Source organism: Centrocercus urophasianus, unplaced genomic scaffold (assembly GCF_019232065.1).
Source record: "Centrocercus urophasianus isolate 14NV4802_14NV808 unplaced genomic scaffold, USGS_Curo_1.0 seq_27, whole genome shotgun sequence".
NCBI classification, from domain to species: domain Eukaryota; kingdom Metazoa; phylum Chordata; class Aves; order Galliformes; family Phasianidae; genus Centrocercus; species Centrocercus urophasianus.
This window is the reverse complement of record NW_024884833.1, coordinates 3,399,325-3,405,840: the sequence shown is the minus strand read 5'-3', so window position 1 is coordinate 3,405,840 and position 6,516 is coordinate 3,399,325. Positions and strand designations below refer to the sequence as shown.

General features: G+C 41.9%; 1 protein-coding gene across 1 annotated transcript in view; it reads right to left on the bottom strand.

Annotated features, from left to right (window-relative positions):
- Positions 1-6,516, bottom strand: part of LURAP1L (leucine rich adaptor protein 1 like) — a 23,727-nt gene that overhangs the window by 17,062 nt on the left and 149 nt on the right. The window lies entirely within an intron of this gene.

The following is a 6,516-nucleotide window of genomic DNA, read 5'->3' as shown; positions in this document are numbered from 1 at the left end:
GGAGAAGGAGAAGGAGAAGGAGAAGGAGAAGGAGAAGGAGAAGGAGAGGACTGGCATTGTAATGATCATATTTGCTTTAATTCCAATGAGTACAAGTGCCATTTGTTCTGCTTCATTTTGCCAGGCCTTTGTGTTAATCAGCTTTTAAAATGGTTATTCTAGAACAGAACTATTAGAGCAAAGGGAGAGAAAACTCAGCTAATGAGAAAGCATAGACATACCTCTGTCCCAAACAGCTTTAGTACAAATCTGGCATACTCAGCTTCTTCAAAACAGGATTGTTTCAACTTTTTTTATCCCTTTTCCCTGAAAACAGCTGCATTCAGAATATCCAGCTTGGCCTTCACTCATCAACAATGTTCACTGGAAAGAAACTCATCTAAAAGTTTATCTCTCACTTTGAAGACATAATTCACCTTTTTTTCTGGCCCCAACTATTCTTATGCAAAGTTGGTAGTGTTTGTACTCCATGTGCAGACTGACTACACTCCATTGAACATTTTTAGCTTTCAAAAATGCAACAGACTGTTGATTTGGAGAAAAAAAAAAAAAAAAAAGAACTGAAATTAAAAAAAAAAAAAAAATCACCTTTTTTCTTAAAGTTTTCGTAAGAAATTCTCCCTTTGAATAAACACAGAGCTTGTGAAAGAGAAATGAGGCTTCTGAAGAAGCAGTGGCACTTAAGGCTCCAGAAAGAACCCTGCTGATTACTTACTGCTGTGTGTAGCTGCTGAAGTTATATGCATAGTTGAGCAGGAGACACCAGAAATAGGGCTGCAGATATAAGAGATGTAAGTATTCAATACACTCTAGGTTGACCAGAAAAGAACATTTTGACCTGTGCTAGCATCTGCAACTTGCTTTTCTTGTTATGCAGTGGCTTAGGCCTCAAAGGTTTCCAGGATTATCAGTACAGCAGCACTGTAAAAACTGAAGGCCCCCTGGCTCAGCAGGTCTTTATTTCAAGAAAGTAGAAACATTTCAAAAAAAGAGACAGTGTGGTATTCTGTGCATGATTTCATTGACTAAAAAAAAGAAAAAAATTAGGCTCCAGGGAAAAAGAACACTCAATACAGCAAAAGGATCAAGCAATCAAAATGCAAGCCTCAGTCAGCAGATGTACAGTTTTACTCCTATGCACCTATCAATCTGTCACAGATAAACATTCTACATCTAAGTTAAATAGGGATATGATTACATCACTTAATGTTCTCCTGCAGCAGATAACACGTGAGAGGTAATCACATCAATCACACCCACCATGTAATTCATGCTCTTCCAGGCCCAAGTACATGGCAACTTGATGGCAGGCATTTCAAAATTTCCACCACCTATCTCTTCTTAGAAGAATCCAACCCAGCAGATTTAGAATGTTTATCTGAAGATGATGAATGTAGAAAGTAGTTGGAAGAACAGAAAAATTGATTTCATTGGTGACAAAAGGAAAATGTGCATGAGATGGATGAGATGAGATTTCTCATTTTAAAATGAGGAGAAGTCACACCTATTTCCATGTCTGTACAGATGAATTTACACTGGCCACTGAAAAGATACATACGTCCTGAGATTAGCCTTAAAGTCCACTCCTAAGCATCACAACCAGGTTCAGGTGTGTTTTCCTTGTTCTTTACTGTCAGGGGACAAACAACAGGGTACCTGTAGAAAACACAGGTATTTTGTGGATGCTCTGGGTAGAAATGAGATGATAAAAAATAGTTAACAATAAAATACATTCTTAGCACAATGAAAAGCTTTGGAATCATCATGCATTTAAATGCAATAAAAGATCAAATTTTACTCATGTGCTGATTATAAAATTGCTTTGTTTCTTAGATGTTGCTGAAATTTGTCAACATAGATTGGCCAACGTTGAAGATGAAGATGTCAGCACACCAGTTAGTCTCAAGTTTTCCATATGTGACTATACAAATAATCTTAAACATGAGTAAGAATATGAACAAATCTGAAAAACACTGGTTAGCAAATGCCTATTAAAAAAAATTGTCTAAAGCCTGAGTCAAGTAAGCAGAATAAACCGTGCATGTATATATCTGAAAATCTGTGCTGCAGAAGCAGATACTACAGAGCAACTATGAAAAGGTAGCATGATAGATGTCTCTTGATTTTCTCAGCTTCTAATTTTTTCAGTTTTTTGCATGCTTACTACTGCAGCAGATACTACCTAGTTTTCTACCCATTCAAGGCCTCTCAGGTACTCATGAGAGCCAAAGAATAATATAGTAGGTTTTGACAAGAAATACTGAGAAGATAGATAGTACTTCTAGTTGTTTCGGAAATGATGTTCAGAAGAAAAGAAACAGATACAGAAACAGATACAGAAACAGTTATTTTTACCATATATTGCTTTTAAATTGATCATGCCTTTACAAAGTCACAAGAAAAACCCAGAAGGTACCCAGGTTCAGGTTATGAACCTGAAGAAATCCTACAGATAGAGGAGACTACGTTACTAAAGAAACTAAAGGATAGCCACAGGAAAATAGTTCAATTCCAAATTCTGGATTACAGAAAACAGATGATGACACAAAAAATATTTAGAGTATCTATACCTTACTTTATAGAAAGAATAGTCATTATAAAGCTTAATGGGCATACACAGAATAAAATTCAAATGGAGAGATGTGTAACAGAATTCTTTTGATTTAAGAAATAAGGCAATAAGTAAGATTGAAACCTTGGACTTCAGGAGAGCCAACTCTGACTTCTTCAAGGACCCACTTGGAAGTATCTCATGGGTTAGAGCATTGGAAGCGGACTCAAGAGATTTGGTTGACATCCAACACCACTTCCTCCAAATTCAAAACTGGTGCATCCCTAAGTGAATCAAGTGAAGGTGGCAAAAGACCTGCATCAATGAGTAAAGAAGCTCATGGGAAAACTCAAATGGAAGAAGAAAGTCTACTGAATGTGATAAAAGGGTCTGGCTACATGAGAGGAATATATGACCACTAGCAGAGCATGCAGGAATACACAGTGACACAAGGAAGGCTAAGGCCTTCCCACTTGGAATTAAATCTGATGAGGGACGTTGAGGAAAACAAGAAAGACTTCTTTAAGTATGTCAGTAGCAAAAGGAAGGCTAGGGAAAATGTACGTCCACTGCTGAATGAGGTGAGTGCCCTGGTAGTGGAGGACACTGGGAAGTCAGAATTACTGAATGCCTTCTTTGATTCAGTCTTCAGTGCTAGCGCTGCCCCTCAGCAATTCTAGATCCTGCAGGTAAGAGAGAGAAGAATAAAAGAAGACTTGATAAGATCTCCCCGTTTCTTCATAAAGAATATGCTCCAGGCCCCTAGTAATCTCAGTAGCACTGTGCTGGAAACTCCCTAGAAGTTCCCAGAACTGAGCAGGATACTCCAAGCCTCACCAATACTCCAACGCTCATCTGACCTCACCAGGACAGAAAGGAGGGGCAGGACCATATTCCTCGATGAGAAAAAAAGACTTCCCACCAGTTGAGGAGGATCTGTCAGAGACCATCTAGATAAACTTGCTGCACAAATCCATGGGCCTCAATGAGATGCACACAAGTGCTGAAGTGACCACTCATTATCATCTTTGAAGGGTCATGCAGAGTGGGAGAAGTGTCTGAGACCTGAAGGGAAGCCAATGTCACTACAGTCCTGAAAAAGAGCAAGAAGGAGAGGACAGGAAAGTACAGCCTTATCAGCTTCGCCTCCACCTCTGGGAAGATGATGTAACAGCTTATTTTGGATGTCATCATCAAGCAAATGGAAGAGAAGAAGGTTATCGGGAGTAGCCAACATGGATTCACCAAAGGGAAATCATTGTTGATCAACCTGGTAGCCTACTATGATGCCATGACAAGCTGGATAGATGAGGAAAGAGCAGTGGATGTTGGCTACCTTGCTTTAGCAAGGCCTTTGACACTTCACCCGTAACTTCCTCATAGGAAAGTTTAAGAAGTGTGGGATAGACAAGTGAACAGTGATTGTGGATTCTGGATTGAGAACAGTGGATTGAGAACTGGCTGACTGGAAGAGCTTGGAGGGTTGTGATTAGCGGGCATAGTCTAGTTGAAGGCTGTAGCTAGCAATTCCCCAGGAGTCAGTACTGAAACATCATCAGTGGCCTGGATGAACGGAAAGAGCGCACGCTCAGCAAGTTTGCAGATGATACAAAGCTGGGAGAAGTGTCTGAGGCACCAGAAGGATGTGCTGCCTTTCAGTGAAGTTTGGATAGACTGGAAAGTTGGGCAGAGAGGAACCTTGTAAGATTCAACACGGGTAAGTGCAGAGCTGTGCACCTGTGGAGGAATAAGCACGTGTCAGTACTGGTTAGGGATGACCTGCTGGAACAGAGCTCTGTGGCAAAGGACATAGGTGTTCTGGTGGACAACAGGTTGGCCCTGAGCCAGCAGTCTGCCCTTGTGGTCAAGAAGGCCAATGGTATTCTATAATGCATAAAAATGAGCGTGCCTAGCTGGTCGAGAAATATGGTCCTTCCCCTCCTCTGTCCTGGTGAGGTCAGACGAGCGTTGGAGTATTGGTGAGACCTGGAGTATTCTGCTCAGTTCTGGGAACTCCTAGGGAGTTTCCAGCACAGTGCTATTGAGATTACTAGGGGCCTGGAGCATCTTCTTTATGAAGAAATGGGGAGATCTTATCAATGCTTATGAATATCTAAAAGGCAGAAGTCAGGTGGATGGGACTATGCTCATTTCTGCAGTGTGCAGCAACAGAATAAGGGGCAATGGAAACAAACTGGAACACAGACGTTCCATACAAGCAAGAGAAAAAATTCTATACTTTGAGGATGACAGAGCACTGCATTAACTTGCCCAGAGAGGTCGGGGAGTCTCCTCAGGAGATAGTAAAAATCTACCTGGACACTTTCCTGTTCACATGCAAAAAACAGTAAGTCAGACATTAAAATGAGAGAGAACAGGAGAGGTCAAGGATGCTGAGTCTAAAACATGTTCACTTCACTCTGAGAGCTGAGAGAAAAAGGTAAAAAACAGAAAATCAGCAAATTGAACATTGTGACATGAAACTTCACATGTAATGTAGAAGAAGAGATCAACTTATAAGGAAAACACAATGAACTCAAGTCACTTGATTTTTATCCCTTAATAGGCCTGTCATTACAGGTCTCAGCAGTCATGCTAAAAACTGACTGCCTTATTTGCTTCCTTTGCAGCTCAATTCCCCTAAGAGTTTTACACTATAACCTATACACACTCTAAACCCCAATGCAAGTTAAAAATTTTGATAATTGACAAGAAGGATGCTGACAGTGTTTGAACTGTGTTAACAACAAATTTACAGTGATTGTTGCACTAAAATGCAATGATAGCTCTGCAAGCATTTCTTAAAACCTATGAAGCCACAAGACACTAAGTGGGATATAAGTGACTCAAGATTGAGGTCACAATCTTGGCTATTAACACCTGGGATATCCACTCTTGATTTCTCTTTCCTCTTTGCCAGTTATTCTTTAAAAACTCTCCTTCCTTCACCAGCATTGTGCTTACACATTTAGTGTTTGCATCAAGTCACCTCAGTAAGTTGCCAGCAAAATCTTCATCCCAACAAGGAAATTGTATAGATTTTGATCAAGTAAGCAATGCGGTAAGAATCATGAGAAGAACCACCACCTAAAAAAGTTGTTGGAGATCTCAAATAATGATTATTATCTGAAAAATAAAAAATAAAAAACCCAAAACAAAGCAGAATGGGCTTGAGTGTGTAGAACTCCCTACTGTCAGAATAGTACCCGCTAACAACTCAGTATTTGCTGACTTGCTTTTTTGCTTGCAAAGAGTGCAGTGGTTCCTTTTGTTTCGCCTTAACAAGGCAGTTTTGTGGCACCGCTGAAAATTTTCTTAAAGAGGCAGGTAAGCTTCTGTTTTAAGACAGTAAGTACGCGAGAAGTTCTGAAATAAGTAGCCACAAATAAATTTCCCAGTCATGTTACAAATAGGCATTTGATGAAGGATTACTGTCTGGAACTAAACCTCTGAAAAACACTGCCCAGAAATGGAATATCTGAGCTTCCAATTCCATGACCTCCAGAGTCTCTTCAGATACGAGAAGTCACCAGGAAACAGCTGCGATGTAGAGAATACATTTAGAACAGCGAGATGAAGGTGTTATTTTGTTTATTGATACACCAACACTCAGGGCTTTTAACTAGACGTCAGAAGAAGGGCAGGTGGCAGCGACCCATCCAGCTGTCACTGCAAGAAGCCTGCAGAACCTCTCGCCCTCGGGCCGGCCAGCTCAGCCGCCTCACACGCAGGCGGTCTCCCCGCTGTCCCCCGGCCGCACCGGGCCACGGCGAGGTCAGGGCCCGGAGCGCCGCGCAGCCGCTCCTGGCGCTCCCGCCCGCAGTACGGGGGCGCTGCCCGCGCCGAGCGGGCCGGCCCAGGAGAGCGGGGCCTGGGGGCGCCGCCGTGCGTAGCGCTGCGAGCGCCTCCTCGGAGCTCCCTCGGCGCCCGGCTACTCACCATCTCCTGCCTCAGGAGGCGAAGTT